This window comes from Bos indicus, chromosome 15 (genome assembly GCF_029378745.1).
Source record: "Bos indicus isolate NIAB-ARS_2022 breed Sahiwal x Tharparkar chromosome 15, NIAB-ARS_B.indTharparkar_mat_pri_1.0, whole genome shotgun sequence".
NCBI lineage: Eukaryota > Metazoa > Chordata > Mammalia > Artiodactyla > Bovidae > Bos > Bos indicus.
Window position 1 is genome coordinate 82,158,171 of NC_091774.1, and position 25,565 is coordinate 82,183,735.

Below are 25,565 nucleotides of genomic sequence, written 5' to 3' on the forward strand. Positions count from 1 at the left end.
CTTTGGATCAAGACAGTAGTTGTATCTGTAGATAGATGTTTGGTTTTCCAGATATTTTTGCTTCATGTGTCAAATATTTGTTGTGACAGGCAATGCCAATTTATTACAAAATTTGAAGTCATTATCAAGTGGTTGTTAGGGTGCCTTCTCTCTCTTGAAGTTTATAGAGTTTTTATGGCTTACTTCCACCAACACAACTTGAAATTTAATGAGTTGTTAATGCTAAACAAAATGACTTTTAATTTAAGATTCAAAGTTTTATTTCCAGTTACATTACTAGATTAAGCTAGAGCTCACAGGGAGCTTCCGTTCAAGTTGAGGGATATAGATGAACAGGTGAACAAATAAAAAAACTGAGTGTTGATGGCAATTATGAAGAATGAAGCAGGCTGAGGAAGAAGCCTCGGAGTGAAGCGACTATTTTATAAAGTAGTCCAGGGAAGGCCTACATGACTTCCCCAAACAGATACCATCTAACACGCGATCTGAAATGACTTGAGAAGTATTCCAGGCAGAGAAAAGGGCAAATACAAAGCTTCTGAGCCAGGGGCATGCATGGCACTGTCCAGGAAAGCAAGAAATCAGTGTGAGTAAAGAGGGTGAGTGGGTAGGAGGGTGATAAGACAAGGTAACAGCTCAACTTAGGTACTATGGTGAAATCAGCCACTTCAAAGCATTTCTGAAAAAAAGAAAAGATGGAAGAAAATAGCCTTAATAATATCACTGCACTATTTTTAACATAATGTAGAGAGATGGTAGTCTTAAAATTAATGTAAAAAAAAGTCTTAATATTTTTGCACTTTTAGTCTAACGTGACTATTTATGCTTTGGAAATTGTCATGTGAACATGCTTTCTCTTACCAAAACCCTCAGTAACAACTCAAACTTTAACTTCTAAGATGATGTTATTATTTAATCTTATTAAAATGTGTCAAAACCCACATTTACTTCATTAAAATATTTTATTCAAAATGATTATCATATTTCTGCATTCTGAACACTTTGACCTGTTCCAAAACTAAAGAAATAAACAAAATTTGACAAAATTTTATGTTCAAGTCCCTACATGGCTGTGAACATTGAGTTATGACATAGAGTAGGTCTAAGAGAGATGAAATAACTTCTGTGCATTTCACACCATTAAAAGGTTAAACCTAGAGAACACTTTGCCTTCTCAATAACCTTCTTGAAAGCATTCTTGACTTCTCTGTTCCTTAGGCTGTAGACCACAGGGTTCAGCATGGGGATGAGTATTGTATAGAACACAGATGCAATTTTGTCTCTGTCCATGGAGTGGCTGGAGCTGGGCTGTAAGTACATGAAGATGACGGTCCCATAAAATATGGAGACTGCAACAAGGTGGGAAGCAGGGTGGATAAAGCCTTCTGGTATCCTTCCCCTGACTGCAACTTCAAAATGGTGATAAATATGAGCAAGTAGGAAATCAGAATAACAAGAAGTGTGAAAAAGATATTAAAGCTTGAAATAAGAAAAAGAATCAGCTCATTAATGCCTTTATCTGAACAAGTCAGGGACATGACTGCTGGAATATCACAGAAAAAGTGATGGATGACATTGGACGTACAAAAAGAGAGACAGAATGTGTCCCCAGCATCGATAGCAGCAGTCAGAAGACCAAAGATATGAGAGCCTATGGCCAGACGTGCACACACACTTGTGGTCATGGTGGTGGTATAATGCAGGGGTTTGCACACTGCTGCGTAGCGGTCATAAGCCATTGAGGCCAACAGGTAATTTTCCACAGTGGCAAAGGCTACAAAAAAGAACATCTGAGCAGCACATGCACGGTAGGACATGGTCTTGTCTCCTATAAGGAGCCCAGCCATCACCTTTGGGGTGATGGTGGAGGAGTAACAAAAGTCCACCAGAGACAGGTTACTGAGGAAAAAGTACATAGGGATGTGGAGACGAGAGTCGAGCAGGATCAACGTGGTCATCCCCAGGTTCCCAATCAGAGTGAGGAGGTAAATGAAGGTGAAGGCTATGAAGAGAGGGACCTGCAGCTGCGGGTCATCTGTGAGTCCGAGCAGGATGAAATCAGCTCTCTCTGTATTATTTTCCATGAACGTGATTTGAGAGTCACAAGATGCTCTGTGGCAAAGAGAAATAATGGGACACATGGATGAACAAATAGCAGTTGCATGGAAGCTGAAATGCACAGTATTATTTTATTAGAACAATCAGTTTTTCATCAGTATTAACCATTTTTGTAACATGGGCATGACAGCGCAGTGTAGTGATATCTTATTTATACAGTAGCAGACATTTGAAGAGGAAGGGTCTTTATGGATCGCCTTCTCAAGTTCTTGTTTTTGTATGTGAGTAAACTGGGTTGCAGCTAGAACTAAAGTTTTATAATTTCATATGCCGACAGTGAATCCATCTTCTAAATCAGTTATTTTGAGTCTTCTAATAGTCTACACTTCTCTAGTGCTCACTTATTCAATGCTTTATGTGTACCTATTCATTTAATTCTCTTATCAGTTCTATGGTTGATTATTTATTTTTCTCATTGGTGCATGTGACAAGTTGACAACAAAGAGATGGAATAATTTACTCAAGGTTATGCAGATATTATGCTATTAATGAATGAAGCCAAGCTTTAGACCCTGAGTGGTTCTCAACATAAATGCCATTAAAAAACTTGAATTGCCATTTTTGTCTTTGAAATTTTTGTTGCCAAGAAAGGCAAGACTACATTTTTTTCCCTTCCAGATTGAGTTGTTGTAGTGTATTCTTGGTTATCAAAATACACATAGCTTTGGGACTTTGAAATAGTAAATATTCATGATGTGTGAAACAGCATGATACATAACTGTACGGTCTTAATTACATAAAAATGGGTGCTTAGTTGTGAAGATACACAAACGAGGCCTAGAAGGACACATCACAGTAACCTGCTTGTGATTATGAATGACTTCGTTTTTTGCCTCTTGTGCTTTTTGGTTTCCTATTATGCACATGTTAACTTTTAAGAAATAAATGTTATTTTAAAAACCTTAAAAAAAATTTGAATTGATTTTCCCTGCATTCAGTTTACATTTAGTTATTTTTATTGTCCTGAATTTAATGCATAGAGTCGTACGGTTGATTTACACACAAATAAATGCACAGTAGATAAGCCCATTTAGATGTGGGCTAAATGCAGCATTAGAGGTATCTGCAACAAACAAAGCCAGGTCTGAAGAGAAGATACAGCATTGGGCAGGGAAGCTTTACTCTGAGAAAACATGTGTTAGACAGAGCAGACCTACCATTTACTGCCTAGGAGACACTGGTCCTAACTTATCCCTGCATCTCATTTTATCTGTCAGAAAATGAAGGTGGTGTTGAGACATACCTTAATGGATTATTGTAAAAGTGAAAAGAACTCATGCATGAAAACAGCACCATGTGGGTCTGAAACACTTCTGATGAGTGCTAGCTATAATATTATGGATTAGCGTAGATCAGTGGGTCTCTAGGTTGGTTTAGGAAATTCAGGTGACAGACGCAGATGGGTGAGCTTTGAACTCCGAGAACCTTCATCTCAGAGAAGGCAATGGCACCCACTCCAGTACTCTTGCCTGGAAAATCCCATGGACGGAGCCTGGTAGGCTGCAGTCCATGGGGTCACTAAGAGTCGGACAGGACTGAGGGACTTCACTTTCACTTTTCCCTTTCATGCATTGGAGAAGGAAATGGCAACCCACTCCAGTGTTCTTGCCTGGAGACTCCCAGGGACTGGGGAGCCTGGTGGGCAGTCGTCTACGGGGTCACACAAAGTCGGACACGACTGAAGTGACTTAGCAGCAGCAGCAGCAGCAGCAACCTTAATCTTTAATATGCCTTTTCCTACATACTGTCCACTCGGATACTTTGCTTCACCCTGTATTTCTCAGTCTGTCCTCTTGGCTGGGTCAATCATTTTGGGTGAGAACTCAGGCATCTTCAGAGCCTCTTTTTGTTCATGTCTTTCTTGAGATCCACAGTTTGGCTTGTGTTGAAAGTGCCCTCCTAGCTTAGACTCAGTCTTGCTGTCATTCCTAACAACAGTTAGCTGGAAAACAGGTACTGAGGTGTGGAGGGTTGAAAAGTCATAGTGTGGAGGGTGATACTAACCTGCGTATCTATTTGTGAGCAAGCATAAATCTTTGCATTCTAAAAGGAGATTGGAGAAAGGAACACATTCTTGGTAACCACCATTCTCTACCATTTTCCTTTCAGCCCTGAAAAACATTACTTTACTTGTCTGCCCCTTAAATTATTTGTGTTTGTCAAAACCTCACCCACACAGTAAGATAAGATGTATAGATATAGACGTAGATCTCCATATCTACACACATATATAAACCGCTGTGTTCTGTGATGGTGAACAGGTCTCCTGAAGTTAGTGAACAGCTTAAATTTACTACTTACTTGTAGTTTGTCTCATAGATGGAGAGATAGATATACAGATAACAGATGATACTGATAATAGATGATAGATAAATAAATAGAAATTAGCAGAGAGATGCAGACTACATGCACACACACACACACTCACACACACACACAATCTAATTGCAGTTAAAATGTGGCTTCTTGTAACTTTACAAATAGTATGAGGTATCCAAGATACAAACTCAAGTCTAACTGATCCCAATGCCTGTACACTTAATCACTGCATTGACAGATTTTTTTCTACATAAGCAAGTAGTGAAAGGATGAGATTGTGGGGAAATGATACTGAAAATGCAGTAAGAATCTTGGTACTTTCATGACGTACCAAAAACTTTCTGGTTTTTAAAGAAGTGCCATCGCACCCTGTTTGGCTATCTGTCCCTTCAGTGACAAGTTAACATGTGATAAACAAAAAGAATTTGCAACCCACTCAGTCAGCTGATCATCTACTGTAGGTCTTTGCATGAGTGCTTGCTCAGTGGCTTCAGTTGTGTCTGACTCTTTGAGAGCCTATGGACTGTAGCCCGTCAGGCTCCTCTGTCCATGGGATTTTCCAGGCAAGTATACTGGAGTGGGTTGTCATGACCTTCTCCAGGGGATCTTCCCCAGTCAGGGGTGGAAACCACATCTCCTGAGTCTCCTGTATAGCAGGAGGCTTCTTTATGGCACAGCCACTCGTAGGTCTTTCCACTTAAGGAAAGCAGCCTGGAGGAGGGCATGGCAACCTCTGCCAATATTCTTGCCTGGAGAATCCCCACGGACAGAGGTACCTGGTGGGCTACAATCCATGAGGTCGCAAAGAGTCGGATACAACTGAGTGACTAAGCCCAGCACAGCACAAGGAAAGCAGCATGGAATTTAATAAATATTAATATTCTCTGCTGGTTAAAATGCTATGCATTTAACTTCTACACTTTTACCAGTGTTTCAGAAAAGGTGCTCAAACAACGAGATACGAGGTCAAAGACTCAGAACATGTAGGTTTTCCACTGCTTCTGCATCAGTTGCATTTTTCATTAGAAGCATATATTGAATATAGACCCTTACCTTGCTGTTGAAAAGAAGGAAAAGACAATACTGAAATGTAGATCTGAAATCAGAAATTCAACCTTAGAAGAATGTATAAATAATACAGGAGAAAGTCTTTTTTATGTAATGGTAAAAAATTCCAAGTTCCTTGAAGCTGAAGAGATGAAGGAAAGATCATTATCCCTGAGCTAGAAGCCTGGATTTAAGGATTACATCTACTGCGGATTTTTCTGGGTACTCAGAAAAGTATTTACTGTCTGTGGATCTTAATTTTATTTGTGATATAGAGATAATAAAATTCTCTCCCCTATACACTTTGGAACTTTTTTTTCCTGTAACAGATGAAAGTAAATTTTATAAAATATCTTAAGAAGGGTTTAACTTTTTCAATATGAATAAATTTAACTTTTATCTTACAGTGTTTTCCTTGCCTGTGGTTTCAGACTCACTGCAAATATTCAGTTTGGGAAGAAGCTGGTATATACTAAAAGTATAAACATTCATTTCAATCAGTGATGACCAAGTGGGATCTGCCTACAGTCTGGTCCTTTTAAGACAATGTCAAGTGGAGTCAAGATGGGATTTCAGAGACTAATGAATGAGAAAAAGAAGAAAACTGTACAGGCACACGTCTCTCAGGAGAATAGGGCACCTGTGAGGGCCCAGCTGTGTGCAATCCCTTCTCCTCACCCCACTTGATATAAAGAAGAAACAATTAAACTTTGTGCAGGGACATAATTTGATATGTTGAATAGCACATGCATGTATTTGCAATCTTGGTATCTTTTCTTTTCCCACTTAAAAAATTAAGATCAAGAGTACAAAAATTGCATTTAGTTTGATTTTTGATACTTGAAATATATTTCTAAAAATTAATTTCTTTCTTATCTGTCACATTTTTATTATGTTTGTGTCCTTTCCATTCTTTTATGTGCTACAACTAAATGTTAGGCTACTAGAAATGTTAAGAAGTTGATAAATATTATCTGTGTTTTCCCAAGTTTACCAAGGGCAGACAAATAGGATGCGTGTCAGAGAGAGAATATATTGTGCCTTAATTCTGATAAGTCAATGGGAAAGTTAGATCTGTAGTCAGAGGGACTTCTTTTCTCCTCCAAATCACCGTCCTGGAGGTTCTCTGATGGTACTCCTCTTGGCTCCCATTGTCTCTGTACAGACCAGTGCACTGGATTGAAAATGTTTCACAGGAAATTCTAGAAGTTTCCAAACAGCTAAATGAATTTGTCAGATGACAGCAACTATTTACATTGCATTTGCATTGTATTAGGTATTTTAAATAATCTAAATATGATTTAAAGTAAATGAAGGAATGTACACATGCGAATGCTACACTGTTTCACATAAGGGACTTGAGTCTCTGTGTATTTTGGTATCTGAGTGATCCTTAGAACCAATCCCCTGTTGAGATGTAGGGATGATTGTGTTTCATTTTTGGGGTGCTAATATAAAAAATCTTGCACTTTAAATTTAAAATTCCACTTGCTCATTGCCAGTACGTAGAAAAGTGATAACATTTTGCATCTCAACCTTGCATCTTATAGCCTTGCTAATCATTTATTAGTCCCGAGAGCTTTTTGTCTATTCTTTCTGATTTTCTACATAAATGATCACATTATCTGTGAGCAAAGACAGTTTCTATTTCTTCCTTCCCAATCTCTCTCCCTTTTATATCACTTTCTTACCATATCACATTAGCTAGGACTTCCAGTACAGTGTTAAAAGAAATGGTATAAAAGGGCATTCCTGATCCTAGTGAGAAATCTATTTTCTCACCATTAGGTACAATGCTAGCTACAGACATTTTGTAGGTAGTCTTTATCAAGTTGAGTTGGCTAAACTTTTTTATTTTGTTGTTGTTAAGTTGCTCTGTCATGTCCGACTTTATGTGCGTGGACTGCAGTACACCAGGCCTCCCTGTTCTTCACTGTCTCCTGGAGTTTGCTCAAACTCAAGTCTATTAGGTCGATGATGCCATCCAACCATCTCATCCTCTGTCACCCCCTTCTCCTCCTGCCTTTAATCTTTCCCAGCATCAGGGGCTTCTCCAATGAGTCGACTCTTCCTATCAGGTGGCCAAAGTATTCTGTTCTTATTTACTGAGACTTTTTCATCATGAGCGGATATTGGATTTTGTCAAAAGCTTTTTATCTATTGATATGACAATGCACTTTAAGCTTCTTTATTTGATGGATTACATTAATTGATTTTCAAATGATAGACAATCTTGCATGCCTGTGATAAATCCCAGGTGGCTATGATGTAGAACTCTTTTTACCTATTGACTTTGATCTGTTAATATCTTTTGAGGATTTTTACATCTATGTTTATGAAAGATATTGGTCTTTTTTGGTTGTAATACTTTTGTTTGGTTTTGTTATTAGGTTATTGTTGGATTCATAGAATGAGTTAAGAAACATTCCCTCTGCTTCTACCCTCTGAAAAAGATTGCAAAGGATTGGTATAATTTTTTTTTAAATCTTTGGTAGAATTCAATAAACTGGACTGAAAATTTATGTTCTGAAAAATTGTTAATTGCTAGTTCAACTTCTTTAATACATATAGGCCTATTGAGATTGTCTATGTCTTCTTGTGTGATTTTGGCAAACTGTGGCTTTCAAGGAATTAATCAGTTTCATCTAGGTAACTAAATCTGTATGCACAGAGTTCTTCCTACTATTCTTTTATTATCATTCTAATGCCCATAGGATCTGAAGTGATATCCCAGCTTTCATTTCTGATGTGAATAATTTGTGTCCTCTTTCTTTGTGTTTTAGTAAGTCTGGTTTGATGCTTATTGATTTTATCAATCTTTTCTAAGAAATAGCTTTTAGTTTCTCTTATTGACTTCTCTTCTCTTGATTTTCTCTTACTGACTTCCTGTTTTCACTTTCATTGATTTCTGCTCTGAAAGTGTTAGTCACTCGGTCATGTCTGACTCTTTGTGGCCCCACAGACTGTAGCACACCAGGATCCTCTGCCCGTGGGATTCTCCAGGCAAGAATATTGGAGTGTGTTGCCAATTCTTTCTCCAGGGGATCTTCCTGACCCAGGGGTTGAAGCTGGGTCTCCTGCATTGCAGGCAGATTCTTTACCATCTGAGCCACCAGATTTCTGCTCTAATTCTTATTATTTATTTTTGTCTAATTACTTTGGATTTAGTTTGTTCTTCTTTTCTTGTTTCCTAAGGTGGAAGCTTAGATTATGCATTTTAAATCTTTCTTTTATTTCCCAGTATATACACTCAATGCTGTATATCTCCTTCTAAATACTATTTCTTCTGTATCCCACAAATTCTGATAAGTTGTGTTATCAGTTTCATTTAGCCCAAAATATCTTAAAGTCTCTCTTGAGATTTATTCTTTGATCCATTTTTTAAAAGTATTTCTTTAATCTCTGCATATTTTATTAATGTGTATTTTATTTTGAAGATTTCTTGGTTTCCTTTTCATATTGTGTGTTGCTAAATGATAACCACTTATTTTTCTTTCATTTATTTCCAGCTCTCAAATGATGTTAGAATACATGCAGAATTGTCTAAATTGTCTAAAATCCATAATCTTAATTGTCCTTTTAAATATGCAGTTCAAATTAAATAACTTTTCTGAGAGTCACTTTTCTCATCCAAACAATCAGAATAATAACATGTTCCCCACTTAAATTAGATGAGTGGAGTAAATTAAGCCATAGTAGTATAGAAATCTACTATTCCTCATAGTACTGCTGTTATTATTAGTACTATTAATGCTCTTAGAACTAACATAGCAGACAATGGATTGCCGGGAGCCAGCGTGAGGAGCTCCGCCCGTGGTAAAGGTCATGAGGAAGGAGGCTTGGCATACGCAAAGGCGGGATCGAGCCTCAGGAGTCCCCCTGGAAATTCTCGAGCATCTACCCCCAAAACCAGAGTCTGCCTACTTTCTGCTTTGTGCTTTCACCTACACCTCTGACTTTACGGGGGGCTGTCCCCCACCACCTCTCTCTGAAAAAAGAGTTAACTTACAGCTCCAGTTAATAATTCCTGGGTGTGACAGTGTTTCAACCTACAAACTCCTTTGGAAGTCCTCTAGCCTGCCTGAATAGGTTCTTCCAGCCACATGTGATTGCTCAGAGCCTCCAAACTGTGAGAGGCATGAGATGTTCTAAACTGTCTGAATACAGATTCCTTTGATCAGTTAAAAGATTGATTAGAAATTGTATTGGTGAAGGGTTTTTCACTTGTTAGGCCGATGTTTGCTGCTAAGTTTCCGTATCCCTTACCTCCTATGTCCCTGGCAGTGTATTGATTAATATAATTGGTGTAAGTAGTAGCTTTAATGTTTGTAACCTTGGACCCTTGAGTTAATTCTTTTTCTTGTTATAGCCCACCACACCTTTGCCCTATAGGAATGCAACTTTATCTAATGCTTTTGGAGGGTGGCGCCTGACTAATCCTTTAGAGAAAAATAAGTTTTCTGAAGAAAGGGTCTTAAAATGTTAACAGGCCTCTGGGCCAGAAGATGATGCAAATCACCTAAGCTTTTGCATATGATAAGTTTGCAGGAAGAAAGCCTGGCTTACTGCATGACTCTACCCCTTCCCCCATTATCTTCTATGCATAACTTAAGGTATAAAAACTACTTTGGAAAATAAAGTGCGGGCCTTGTTCACCGAAACTTGGTCTCCCCATGTCGTTCTTTCTCTCACCTTCTGGCTGAATTATTCAGCCTCTTTTCTCCACTAAGTTTTCTCACTGAGCTATCCTTATTCTATTACTCTTTATATCTTTAATTAATGTTTAATTAAGCAGTTGTTTCCTGATCTTCGCCGACGCCGTCCCTGCTTTGAATTCCCTGGATCCACCGGGGCTGGACCCTGGCAATGGATTGTATTGACAAAAGTATAAAGTAATAAAAATGCTATAAATATAAAATTTGATAATATTATAGTACTAACAAAGTATAAGTCACAATCAAAAACTCATTTAAAGATTGAATGAGGGAATGAGAGAGAGAAGAGGGAGCGAGACAAAAGAGAGATAAAGTGAGAAAATATGGTAACTTAGAAGAATTAGAAGGAACAATTTGTCTGATTATAAGTGTAGTATAATCATTTAGGAGAAGATACCCAGAGACTATTTACCCAAGGGTACTGCATGGACTTTAGTAATTTTCCTGGATTATACAGATAAGTGTGACCAATTAGCAACTTAGATGGAGTTGGTTTTGGGAATATTATTTGCCAGTCCTTGAATCCTAGTTTCATTCCTGTTAAAAGTCCTGTGCATATAATATCCAGTATACTTATTTACCAAAGCTATAAATATTAAATTTAAGCTTACATAGAAACCTTCTAATACAATGACAGATAACAAGAAAAATTGTCATCATGAGTTTCCTTCCTTTGCCTTTCATTCTCCTCCAGCTATCTCTGCACATATGTCAAAATTTAGAACAATTGTTCACTTTATAGTAAAAATGTATATGTATAGAGCTTCTCCATCTTTGGCTGCACAGAATATAATCTATCTGATTTTGGTATTGACCATCTGGTGATGTCCATGTGTAGAGTCTTCTCTTGTGTTGTTGGAAGAGGTTGTTTGGTATGACCAGTACGTTCTCTTGGCAAAACTCTATTAAGCCTTTGCCATGCTTCATTCTATATTCCAAGGCAAAATTTGCCTGTTACTCCAGGTATTTCTTGACTTCCTACTTTTGCATTCCAGGAACTATTTCAAATTCTAAAAGATAATGCTGTGAAAGTGCTGCACTCAATATGCGAGCAAATTTGGAAAACTCAACAGTGGCCACAGGACTGGAAAAGGTCAGTTTTCATTCCAATTCCAAAAAAAGGTAATGCCAAAGAATGCTCAAACTATGGCACAATTGCACTCATCTCATATGCTAGCAAAGTAATGCTCAAAATTCTCCAAGCCAGGCATTAATAGTATGTGAACTGTGAACTTCCAGATGTCCAAACTGGATTTGGAAAAGGCAGAGGAACCAGAGATCAAATTGCCAAAATCTGCTGGATCATTGAAAAAGCGAGAGAGTTCCAGAAAAACATCTACTTCTGCTTTATTGACTATGCCAAAGTTTTTGACTGTGTGGATCACCACAAACTGTGGAAAATTCTTAAAGAGATGGGAATACCAGACCACCTGACCTGCCTCCTGAGAAATCTGTATGAAGGTCAGGATGCAACAGTTAGAACCGGACATGGAGCAATGGACTCATTCTATGGGTTTGTTAAAACCCATAGAACTATGCTTAGCATAGACTGAAATTTAATCTATACAAATTTAAAAGCATTGGCCAGGAGCACAGGAGAATCACAGGAGTGAACACAGATTGTTAAAAAAATTAATTGTACTACAAGTGACTTAGCCTCATTGAAGAGAAGGGAAAAAATAAGCTAACGTTGGAAAACAGTGTGCTCATAGGGAGTTGTAAGGGAAAAAATGAAAAAAAGATCTATAAAATACTGTTCTTTAATTACTCAAATTGTTCTTCAGGAGAGTATAGATCAGCAATTTTTGAACTGCGTTTCTTTTAAACTGAAGTCACACAAGTAAATTAATGAATGAAAATTGTTGGGAGTCAAATTTCTCACTGTCAGAGATGGAAGTTACAGATAAGAAAGGGGATGAAATAGATTAGAGTCAGAGATATCAGTAAGCACTCATGTTTAATTGATATGGGTATGATGGATAGGTAGAGAAATAAGTATGAGTATGTACTTTGGCCTCTTGATGCAAAGAAATGACTCATTGAAAAAGACCCTGATGCTGGGAAAGATTGAAGGCAGGAGGAGAAGGGGATGTGAGAGGATGAGATGGTTGGGTGGCATCACCAACTCAATAGACATGAGTTTGAGCAAGCCCCAGGAGTTGGCGATGAGCAGGGAAGTGTGGCCTGATGCAGTCCATGGGGTTGCAAGGCATCAGACACAGCTGAGCGACTGAACTGAACTGATGAATACATACAAGCCATGTGTGTGTATACTTCCTACCTCTGCAGAAAGAGGGTCTAGAATTGAAACTCTAATATAAGAAGCATATTCAGCATCAAAATCTTGTGTTTAAGGGACTTCTCTGGTGGTCCAGTGGTTAAGAATCTGCCTTACAATGCAGGGGATGTGGGTTTGATCCATGGTCAAGGAACTAAATCCCAAATGCCACAGGACAACTAAACCCACATGCCACAACTACCGATCCCGTGCACCACAACCAAAGATCCAGAGCGCTGCAACTAAGACCCACAACTAAGCCAAATAAGTAAGTAAATATTTCAAAAAAAATCTCGGGTTTAAAATACTTTTCATTTTCTCCATTTTTCTTACACTCTGGCTACATTATCCTTTGAAGATTGTAAAAATGAGCATGTTGGTTCTATCAAATGACTCAGTCAAGATGGAAATATTAATGTATTTAAGATGCTCTATTTATCTCTTGATAATATGTGCTCCCCCAAATGGTATACTTGTATTTAATAGTACAACATTTTATTTTCAAATTTAACATTTAAATTAAATGGTAAGTTAAGAGTTTAGCATTTAACCAAAGAAATAGAAATCTATTATACATGTATGTATATTCTAATACATGAATTAAATATTTTAGTTAAAAACGCATGCAGGATAAATGAATAAACCAATGTCCTTAATAAGGTTTTAAATTAGTCAGAGACAAGACATCTTAGCCATTCTTATTAGGTATTATATTTCTGGACATAGTGTTTCTTTTTTTTTTTCAGGACAAGAGACCTTTTATTGGTCAGGATATCATTTTACATTGTTGAAATCATAATCCTAGAGACAATTTTGCCTCTACAACAAGCTTCATAAATGCACTCTTGACCTCCCTGTTTCTCAGGCTGTAGACCACAGGGTTCAGCAATGGAATGATCATAGCATAGAACACAGAGGCCGTTTTGTCCGTGTCCATGGAGTGACTGGAGCTGGGCTGTGAGTACATGAAGATAATCGTTCCACAGTAGATGGATACGGCAGTGAAGTGGGAAGCACAGGTGGACAAAGCCTTCTGGTGCCCTGCAGATGACGGCATCTTTAGGATGGTGATAAACATGAATATATAGGATATCAAGGTAACCAGGAGAGCAAAAAAGACATTGATGCTCACTACATAAACTAGAACCGGTTCACTAACATGTCTATCAGAACGAGAGAGAACCATGACGGCTGGAACGTCACAGAAAAAGTGACGGGCCACACTGAACATACAGAAGGAGAGACTGAAGGTGTCTCCAGTGGGTGTCTCCAGAAGGTGTCTCCAGAGCCTCCAGTAGGCTCCAGAGTCTACAGGCTCCAGGAGCCTGTAGCCAGACATAGGAGCCTGTAGCAGAACAGCGCACACACTTCTTGTCGTGATGGTGGTGCAATGTAGGGGTTTGCACACAGCTGCATAGCGATCATAGGCCATTGAGGCCAAAAGGTAACTTTCCACAGTGGCAAAGGCTGCATAAAAGAACATCTGAGCAGCACGCGTGTCATAGGAGATGACCTTGTCTCCTGGAATGAATCCAGCCGGGACTGTGGGAGTGACAGCTGAAGGGTAACAAACGTCCACCAGAGACAGGTTATGAGGAAAAAGTACACGGGCGTGTGGAGACGAGAGTCCAGGAGAATCAACGTGACGGTGCCCAAGTTCCCAATCAGAGTGCTGAGGTAGATGAGGGTGAACGTTACAAAGAGCGGAACTTGTAGCTCTGGGTCCCTGGTTAGTCCCAGGAGAAGAAACTGTCACTCCTGTCGTATTCTTCATCATGAAGAGGACTGCAAAGCGCTCTGTGGCTATGAGAAAACGGAAGCAGTGACAGACAAAGAAACTTCAGTTGAAAAGTGTACATGCAATATTTCATTACAGTATTACTTTATTACAGTGATAGCCTGTATTTCAATATACTCCAGATAAAGATGCTCTTGTCAACAAGACTTAGTCCATTCATTCCATAGAGATTTACATGCTGTTGAATCTGACGGGTCTTCACAGATAATCTCCTCAATTTTTAAAGTGTATGAGTTTGTAAGCTGAGATACAGAAAATTAACTTGCTAGGGGCTTCCCTGGTGGCTCCATGGTAAAGAGTCCACCTGCCAACACAGGAGACATGGCTTCTATTCCTGGTGCAGGCGGATCCCACATGCTGCGGGCAGCTAAGCCCATGCACCACAACTACTCAGCCTGTGCTCTACGGCCCAGGAGCCAAACTACTGGGCCCAGGCGCTGCAGCTATGAGCCTGTGCACGCTATGGCCTGAGCTCACAAGAGAAGCCATCACAGCAAGAAGCTCGTGGACCCCAGCTAGAGGGTAACCCCTGCTCTCCACAACCAGGGAAAGCCCCTGCAGCAACGAAGACCCAGCACAGCCCAAAGTATAAATATCAAATAAAAACTTTAAAAAAGAAAACTAACTTGATCAACAACTAGTCCAGAATAAATACATCTGCCAACTCACTCTTTCCCAAGCCCAGTAAAAGCCTACCTTGCACGTTGTTCCTCTGTCAGGAACTTCTGTAGACACCTTTTTTGTTGTGGTCATGCAGTCACCAAGTTGTGTCTGACTCTAAATATATATTAATTATATCCCTTCAAGAACATCATATCTTGATATGATATTGCCTTCATTTAATTTATAATGCATAAGAGGTTGAGTAATCTTGTCTATTTTTAAATGAGTGTTAATTAACAAGGCATGCTTTGGACCGAAGGCAATCTCTGAACCCACACGGAGTGGTTCCGGAAATAATGGTCTTTATTGTGTTTAAATCAAACTGAGTTTAACTCCGTTCCTGGTTACTCACTGCCTTCATCGGTCTGAACTCAGTGTTTGATGTTTCAGAGAAGTAACCGAGAAGTACTGCACAGTGCGTGTGATGAGATAACCGGAGAAGCAGGGGCTGTACAATCAGCAGGCAGCTCTGAGGGGAAGACAGAGCATTATGCGTGGAGCTGAGGGTCGGAGATGAGGTAGGTGTTAGCCCTGCCTTTTACTACCTGGGAGTAACTCTAACCTAACTCACCTGAAGCTCGTATTTCCATCTGCAAAATTAGGGCCATTATGACCCTACTTTATAGTATTGTTGTGAAAATTACATAAAGTAATACATTTAAAAAATAAAATTCTGGATGGTTAGCACAGTCTAAGAGTAATAGTCATTATACTGTTATGAGGATTGGATGCTCATCGATATGTTGGTTTGTGAAAATTGGGTGGTGACCTCGAGGGCTTCAGGAATGCACAAGTCCTAGCCTTACAGCCTTCCCCCTCAATTTGCCTGTTTTCACACACAAGGGCTGCTGAGATTGTTCTGTTTTCGCCAGTGTTTCTCTGCTATTCTTGCTTTGCATATATGATTGACTGTTTCAGTAATCACATGTGACCCATTCTTTTGCTTAATTTCTTCCTCGAGATACATACCTTATTTGAAACAGTCCCTTTTTAAAACCTCATTCTTTCTCTTATTACTGTCGTCTCAAAGCAGAACCACAGGGATCTAGCATGGAAATCCCTTGTTTGCGGGTCGTCTTCATTCTCTGGAGCTGCTGTTACTGACTCCAAGCTCGCTCTGCTCATCAGACGACAGGGGGATGAATCTGAGAGAAGAGGTGTTGAGGCAAGGAATATGACTTTATTCGGAAAGCCAGCTGACTGAGAAGACAGCAAACAAATGTCTCAAAATAATCATCTTACTGGGGCTTGGATGCCAAGTTCTTTCATAGATCAGAGATGGTGGAGAGGTGAGGAAGCAAACTAAGGAGGCCGTTAATCTAGGCCGTTAATCTTGTAAATACCTCCTAGAATGGCAAGCCCTGGGCAGGGGATGTGTTAATTTCTTCCTTCTTGCCATCCACAGGTGGACAGGGTTCTCAACAAAGGCACCTCAGTCTGAGTCTGGCAGAGGGGCAGGGTTCTCTGAGGCAGGCCTTGATGTGCGATTATACTAACAAAAGCAACACAGACAAGTCGAAGAAACAGTTTCATCAGGGAGTCAGAATCGGTTCTTCCCCTCAACACTATTCTGGTGGCAAGCACCATGTTGTAAAATACTTCATCAGAATCTCTTCTGCTGCAGGGACAGTATTTTAAATACTTTACTTTGAATTGGACGCCTTTGAAAGGACATCTATCTTATGCTAACTATTAACAAAGGTATGACCTAAATCAAATCCCTTATGATTGTACGTGGAAGTGACAAATAGACTCAAGGGATTAGATTTGATAGAGTGCCTGAAGAACTATGGACAGAGGTTTGTGACATTGTACAGGAGACAGGGATCAAGACCATCCCCACAGAAAAGAAATGCAAAAAAGCCAAATGGCTGTCTGAGGAGGCCTTACAAATAGTTGAGAAAAGAGAAGCAAAAGGCAAAAAAGAAAAGGAAAGATATACCCACTTGAATGCAGAGTTTCAAAGAACAACAAGGAGAGATAAGAAAGCTGTCCTCAGTGATCAGTGCAAAGAAATACAATAGAATGGGAAAGGTTAGAGATCTCTTCAAGAAAATTAGAGATACCAAGGGAACATTTCATGCAAAGATGGGCTCAATAAAGGACAGAAATGGTATGGACCTAACAGAAGCAGAAGATAATACGAAAAGGTATTATACAGAATATACAAGAATATACAGAAGAACTATACAAAAAACATCTTCATGACCCAGATAATCATGATGGTGTGATCACTCACCTAGAGCCAGACATCCCAGAATGTGAAGTCAAGTGGGCCTTAGGAATAATCACTATGAACAAAGCAAGTGGAGATAATGGAATTCCAGTCGAGCCACTTCAAATCCTACAAGATGATGCTGTGAAAGTGCTGCACTCAATATACCAGCAAATCTGGAAAACTCAGCAGTGACCACAGGACTGGAAAAGGTCAGTTTTCATTTCAACCCCAAAGAAAGGCAATGCCAAAGAATGTTCAAACTACCACACAATTGCACTCATCTCACATGTTAGTAATGCTCAAAATTCTCAAAACCAGGCTTCAACAGTACATGAACTGTGAATTTCCAGATGTTCAAGCTGGATTTAGAAAAGGCAGAGGAACCAGAGATCAAATTGCCAACATTCGTTGGATCATGGAAAAAGCAAGAGAGTTCCAGAAAAGCATCTATTTCTGCTTTATTGACTATGCCAAAGCCTTTGACTGTGTGGATCACCACTAACTGTGGAAAATTCTGAAAGAGATGGGAATACCAGACCACCTTACCTAACTCCTGAGAAATCTGTATGCAGGTCAAGAAGCAACAGTTAGAACTAGACATGGAACAACAGACTGTTTTCAAATAGGGAAATAAGTACATCAAGGCTGTATATTGTCACCCTGCTTATTTAACATACACGCAGAGTACATCATGAGAAACGCTGGGCTGGATGAAGCACAAACTGGAATCAAGATTGCCGGGAGAAACATCAATAGCCTCAGATATTCAGATGACACCACCCTTACAGCAGAAAGCAAAGGAGAACTAAAAAGCCTCCTGTTGAAAGTAAAAGAGGAGAGTGAAAAAGTTGGCTTAAAGCTCAGCATTCAGAAAACTAAGATCATGGCATCTGGTCCCATCACTTCATGGCAAATAGACGGGGAAACAATGGAAACAGTGAGTGACTTTATTTTTGGGGCCTCCAAAATCACTGCAGATGGTGACTGTAGCCATGAAGTTAAAAGACGTTTGCTCCTTGGAAGTAAAGCTATGACCAACCTAGATAGCATATTAAAAAGCAGACACATTACTTTGCCAACAAGGTCCATCTAGTCAAAGCTATGGGTTTTCCAGTAGTCATGCGAGAGTTGGATGTGAGAGTTGCACTATAAAGAAAGCTGAGCGCCGAAGAATTGATGCTTTTGAACTGTGGTGTTGGAGAAGACTCTTGAGAGTCCCTTGGACAGCAAGGAGATCCAACCAGTCCATCCTAAAGAAATCAATCCTGAATATTCACTGGAAGGACTGATGCTGAAGCTGAAACTCCAATACTTTGGCCACCTGACGCAAAGAACTGACTCATTGGAAAAGACCCTGATGCTGGGCAAGATTGAAGGTGGGAGGAGAAGGGGACAACAGAGGATGAGATGGCTGGATGGCATCACTGACTCAATGGACATGAGTCTGAGTAAGCTCCGGGAGTTGGTGATGGACAAGGACGTGTAGCGTGCTGCAGTCCATGGGGTCATAAGAGTCAGACAGGACTGAGCAACTGAACTGAATTGAACATTTTCGTCCTAAAACTTTTGCAACTTCATTTTACGAGCCTGTACCTTGAAGATATTATGTTTACCAGCCCAAACACACATGACCACTTTTAGCATATACTATGTTCTGCTACCAACCAGTTCTTTATAGATAAACGAGTGGTGTGTGTGTGTGTGTGTGTGTGTGTGTGGTGTGTGTGTGTAAGGTAAGTAGCATTATGATTTCTACTTTACCATTAGGAAATTAAAGACTTAAGAAGTTATGTGTTGCTCTAAAATTGCACAGCTAGTATGAGAGTCAAGATTCAAGAGTTAAATCCACTTTTGGTCAAATTAAAAGTCTATGCTTTTAGCCATTCACTGCTTACATGTGTACACATTCTAGTAATAATAAGCATGAAATTATGAAGAAAAGGTCAAAATGCAGTTTGGATTTTGTTAATTCCTATTAGACACTTTCATGTTGCTATTGTCTCAGTGAACTCCGGGAGTTGGTGATGGACAGGGAGGCCTGGCGTGCTGTGATTCATGGGGTCGCAAAGAGTCGGACACGACTGAGTGACTGATCTGATCTGATTGTTGTTTAGTCGCTAAGATGTGTTCAAGTCTTTATGCCCTCCAGGCTCCTCTGTCCATGGGATTTCAGGCAAGAACACTGAAGTGGGTTGCCATTTCCTTCAGGGATCTTCCTGACCCAGAGATTGAACCCACTTCTCCTGCATTGGCAGGTAGCTTCTTTTTTAAAAAATTAAAATTAAAATTATTTTTTATTGAAGGATAATTGCTTTACAGAATTTTGTTGTTTTCTGTCAAACCTCAACGTGAATCAGCCATAGGTATACATGTATCCCCTCCCTTTTGAACCTCCCTCCCATCTCCCTCCCCACCCCACCCCTCTAGGTTGACACCGAGCCCCTGTTAGAGTTTCCTGAGCCATACAGCAAATTCCCGTTGGCTATCTGTTTTACATATGGTAATGTAAGTTTCCATGTTACTCTCTCCATGCATCTCACCCTCTCCTCCCTCTCCCCACATCCATACATCTGTTCTCTATGTCTCCTTCTCCCATTTCTCCCACTGTTCATTGCAGCACTATTTACAATAGCTAGAGCATGAAAGCAACCTAGATGCTCATTGACAGATGAATGGATAAAGAAGTTGTGGATATATACACAATGGAATATTACTCAGCCATAAGAGGAACACATCTGAGTTAGCTCTAATGAGGTGGATGAGCCTAGGACCTATTATACACGGTGAAGTGAGTCAGAAAGAGAAAGATAAATAACGCGTTCTAACACATATATAAGGAATCTAGAAAAGCGGTACTGAAGAATTCATTTGGCAGGGGGCCTGTTTACAATGACCCACCAGGGAAGCCCAGGTACTGTTACAGTTCAAGTGTAACCAGGAAGGGTTAATTTTGATTTTACACTGGATCTGCTTCTGTGACTTTAACCCCTATTTTGCTGCTTTTGTTGTTATAGACATGCACAATGGCCTGCCCCAGAGAGAAAACCTGATCCGGCCGCCCGTGAAGGATGCCACACTCTTGAGGCCTTCGTGTCCCAAGGTGCGGTGACGGTGCCCCTCACGTGCTGCTAACTGTCTTGGCCCCAGAATTCCCTTTGGGAGGCCAGAATCACAGATAGGTGTGGCATCCTTGTTAGCCGATATGGCAGGAGATGTTCCATTTCACGCCAGCGATGAAATGACTTAAGGAAGTGAAGTGAACACTTCCCCTACCTGAGGCTTGCCAGTCTAGGAGATATTTGCAGGAATTAAACGGTCTTTTTATTTTGTTTCCTCACCTCCCCTTGGCCCCCCAAATCTCTGATCCGTAAAAGAACCTGGCCACCAAGCCCCCGACAAGATGATTACTTTGAGACACTAGCTTGCGGTCTTCTCCACCAGCCAGCTTCCAAATAAGGTCCCTTCCTGGTCCCAGCACCTCATCTCAGATTCACTGACTTTTCTCGCGGCAAGCCAAGCAAGCTTGGACTCAGTAACATGGGGATTTTTTTACCTCTGCTTTTTTTGTTCATTTGTTAGTATTGATTTGTTTCTTACCTCTATTGAGCAGCCAATATTTGATGAACAAGATGAAATTACCATTAAATCAATCAGAGAATCTATCTAGGTTTTTTTTTCTGTTCATGTCTTTTGGAAAGCAGGATGGGGTTTCCTGGGTATCAGTAAACTCTACTGATGGAAGTTTGACATTTGCATCCCAGTCTTACCTCGATATCAGCTGTAGAATGATGCAGAAATACTGTCAGAGGAGCTCTCCTTCCAATAATGGTCTTATGATTCCAAAGTCTCTAAGGCAGGAAAATGGAAGAAAGAATATTAACATAGTTTAATTCCTGAACTTCCTATGCATTCTTTCTGTCTCCTTATCTCCTGGTCCTTTGAACAATAAACTTCGTAAGATTACCTCTGTCATATAATTCACAGAATTGTTTCTGTAAATAACAAATCCCAATAAGAGACTATCCTTTAAGCGCCAGTCAATTTCATTTTTATCTTGGGGTGTTTCCCTGACTATGGGTACAGGTACATATAAAATTCTGGGGTAAAGCTTCTGTGTACTGACAAGTATGAATAGTCAGATGAATAAATGATGGCTGTATGGGTTCAGCATGCAGAGCCGTCCCTCTAAAGTGAGGTCACATTGATACCGGGATTTCAAAGGCTGATGCTGGGGGACATGGAGGGTGTTATAGAGACGCAGAGCTCTCCAGGAATTTCCCTTGTGGGCACATCTACAGTTTCTCACCCTACTTTCCCAGGAAAGGCGCAATTAAACTGTCTGTGGGGACCATTCTGATTATTTCCTTTGTACACACATATTTTTTACTACTCATTTTTTTCTTGTTATTTTGGTCAATTTATTATGAACATATAACTTACATACAGTAATATCCAAAATTTTAGTGTACAGTTCCAAGACTTTTGTCAAATTTACTGTCAAAGAACCACTATCACCTGAATAAATTCCTATAAACTTCTTTGGATAAACACATTTTCCTATCCAGTGCCCCTGACAATCAGAGAATTTTGCCTTTGCAACAATGTCCTTCACTGCAATCCCGGAATACATACTCTGAGTTGGTAATCTTTCACTTAGCATTTGAGAGTCACTGTTGTTATTACATGTGTCATAACGGAAGCTTTATTGCAGAATCATACTCTGCACAATGGACATTACAGGTTCATCCTGCTTCGTAGCTGAGGAACATTTGTGTTGGTTCAAGGGTCTGGTGATTACAAATAAAACTGATATAAACATTTGCCTAAGATATTTGAACACAAGCATTCACATCATTTGGATAAATATCTAGGAGATGGGTTGCTTGATGATAGGGTGACTATGTGTTTATTTAAATGAAACATTGCCAAGATATTTTCTGAAGTGTTCTACTATTTCAATTTCTTACCAGCAATGCATTAAAATTATTTTACATTTTTACCATCATTTGCTATTTGTTTTTAGATTTAAATTTATGTCATGTCATTTTTCCAAGGTATTATAATATCATTTACCATATTCACTCTGCTGTATATCACGTTCTCATGGCTCCTGCGTTTCATCACGGAAGTTTGTGCCTCTCATTCCCTTCACCTCTTTTGCAGCCTTACCCCACCCCACGGGCAGCCATCAGTTATTTCTCTATGAGTTTGTTTTCATTTTGTGCTGTTTGTGTTTTAGATTCTCATAATGGTCAGAATGACCACCTTCAAAAAATCTGGAGAGGATGGGGAGAAAATGGGATCCTCCTGCACTGTCAGTGGGAATGTAAATTCGTACACCACAGAGAGCAGTATGGAGGTTCCTCAGAAAGCTAAACGTAGAACCAGCACATGATCCAGCAATCCCACTCCCGGGCACATTTCAGAGAAAACAATAGTTCAAAAAGATACATGCACTCCAGTGTTCACTGTGATAGTATTTACAGCAGCCAGGACATGGCGACAACCTAAATGTCCATTGACAGATGAATGGATAAAGAAGATGTGGTAGGTATATACAGAGGAATATTTCTCAGTCATTAAAGAAGAGTGAAATGATGTCATCTGCAGAAACATGGCTGGACCTAGAGATTGTCGCACAAAGTGAAGTAAGTCAAACAGAGAAAGATATGTGTGGAATCTTATTCCACTCACGTGTGGAATCTTAAGAAATGATGATACCAGTGAACTTATTTACAACACAGACTCACAAACTCTGAAAACAAAGTTACGTTATCAGAATGTAAAGGTGAAGTGGTGTAACAAATTAGGGGCTTGGGATTAACACCCACACACTACTATGCATGGGACTTCCCAGGCGGTGCTGGAAGTAAGGAACCTGCCCGCCAGTGCAGGAGACGCAGGTTCCATCCCTGGGTGGGGAAGGGCCCCTGGAGGGCATGGCAACCACTCCAGTATTCTCGCCTGGAGAATCACGTGGACAGAGGAACCTGGAGGGTTACAGTCCACGGGGCCGCAGAGAGTCAGACACGACTGAAACAGCTTAGTATGAACGCACTAATATATGCGAAGCAGATAATCAACCAGGACCTACTGTGTAGCCCTGCAATTCTACTCAATATTCTGTAATAAATTATACAGGAAAACAACCTGAAAAAGAATGTGTATACACTGAATCACTTTTCTGTACACCAAAAGCTAACGCAATATTGTTAAATCAACTATGTGTGTGTTCAGTCACTCAGTCGTATTCAACTCTTTGCACATCCATGGACTGTAGCCTGCCAGGCTTCTCTGTCCATAGAATTTTCCAGGCAAGAATACTGGAGTGGAAATGCTTTCAATTTTTCACCATTGAGGATAATGTTTGCTGTGGGTTTGTCATATATAGCTTTTATTATGTTGAGGTATGTTCCTTCTATTCCTGCTTTCTGGAGAGTTTTTATCATAAATGGATGTTGAATTTTGTCAAAGGCTTTCTCTGCATCTATTGAGATAATCATATGGTTTTTATTTTTCAATTTGTTAATGTGGTGTATTACATTGATTGATTTGCGGATATTGAAGAATCCTTGCATCCCTGGGATAAAGCCCACTTGATCATGGTGTATGATCTTTTTAATGTGTTGTTGGATTCTGATTGCTAGAATTTTGTTAAGGATTTTTGCATCTATGTTCATCAGTGATATTGGCCTGTAGTTTTCTTTTTTTGTGGGATCTTTGTCAGGTTTTGGTATTAGGGTGATGGTGGCCTCATAGAATGAGTTTGGAAGTTTACCTTCCTCTGCAATTTTCTGGAAGAGTTTGAGCAGGATAGGTGTTAGCTCTTCTCTAAATTTTTGGTAGAATTCAGCTGTGAAGCCGTCTGGACCGGGGCTTTTGTTTGCTGGAAGATTTTTGATTACAGTTTCAATTTCCATGCTTGTGATGGGTCTGTTAAGATTTTCTATTTCTTCCTGGTCCAGTTTTGGAAAGTTGTACTTTTCTAAGAATTTGTCCATTTCTTCCATGTTGTCCATTTTATTGGCATATAATTGTTGATAGTAGTCTCTTATGATCCTTTGTATTTCTGTGTTGTCTGTTGTGATCTCTCCATTTTCGTTTCTAATTTTGTTGATTTGATTTTTCTCCCTTTGTTTCTTGATGAGTCTGGCTAATGGTTTGTCAATTTTATTTATCCTTTCAAAGAACCAGCTTTTGGTTTTGTTGATTTTTGCTATGGTCTCTTTTGTTTCTTTTGCATTTATTTCTGCTCTAATTTTTAAGATTTCTTTCCTTCTACTAACCCTGGGGTTCTTCATTTCTTCCTTTTCTAGTTGCTTTAGGTGTAGAGTTAGGTTATTTATTTGACTTTTTTCTTGTTTCTTGAGGTGTGCCTGTATTGCTATGAACTTTCCCCTTAAGACTGCTTTTACCGTGTCCCACAGGTTTTGGGTTGTTGTGTTTTCATTTTCATTCGTTTCTATGCAAATTTTGATTTCTTTTTTGATTTCTTCTGTGATTTGTTGGTTATTCAGCAGCGTGTTGTTCAGCCTCCATATGTTGGAATTTTTAATAGTTTTTCTCCTGTAATTGAGATCTAATCTTACTGCATTGTGGTCAGTGGTGGTGAAAAATTGAAAGCATTTCCTCTAAAATCAGGAACAAGACAAGGGTGCCCACTTTCACCATTACTATTCAACATAGTTTTGGAAGTTTTGGCCACAGCAATCAGAGCAGAAAAAGAAATCAAAGGAATCCAAATTGGAAAAGAAGAAGTAAAACTCTCACTATTTGCAGATGACATGATCCTCTACATAGAAAACCCTAAAGAGTCCACCAGAAAATTACTAGAAATAATCAATGACTACAGTAAAGTTGCAGGATATAAAATCAACACACAGAAATCCCTTGCATTCCTATACACTAATAATGAGAAAACAGAAAGAGAAATTAAGGAAACAATTCCATTCACCATTGCAACGCAAAGAATAAAATACTTAGGAATATATCTACCTAAAGAAACTAAAGACCTATATATAGAAAACTATAAAACTCTGGTGAAAGAAATCAAAGAGGACACTAATAGATGGAGAAATATACCATGTTCATGGATTGGAAGAATCAATATAGTGAAAATGAGTATACTACCCAAAGCAATTTATAGATTCAACGCAATCCCTATCAAGCTACCAACAGTATTCTTCACAGAGCTAGAACAAATAATTTCACAATTTGTATGGAAATACAAAAAACCTCGAATAGCCAAAGCGATCTTGAGAAAGAAGAATGGAACTGGAGGAATCAACCTACCTGACTTCAGGCTCTACTACAAAGCCACAGTTATCAAGACAGTATGGTACTGGCACAAAGACAGAAATATTGATCAATGGAATAAAATAGAAAGCCCAGAGATAAATCCACGCACAT

The 25,565-nt window shown here is 39.4% G+C and overlaps 2 pseudogenes; both read right to left on the bottom strand.

The window, feature by feature from the left end:
- Nucleotides 1-1,140: 1,140 nt before the first annotated feature.
- LOC109569161 (olfactory receptor 5B3-like) lies at nt 1,141-2,087 on the bottom strand (annotated as a pseudogene).
- Nucleotides 2,088-13,270: 11,183 nt separating this feature from the next.
- Nucleotides 13,271-19,673, bottom strand: LOC109569162 (olfactory receptor 5B3-like; annotated as a pseudogene).
- Nucleotides 19,674-25,565: the final 5,892 nt, after the last annotated feature.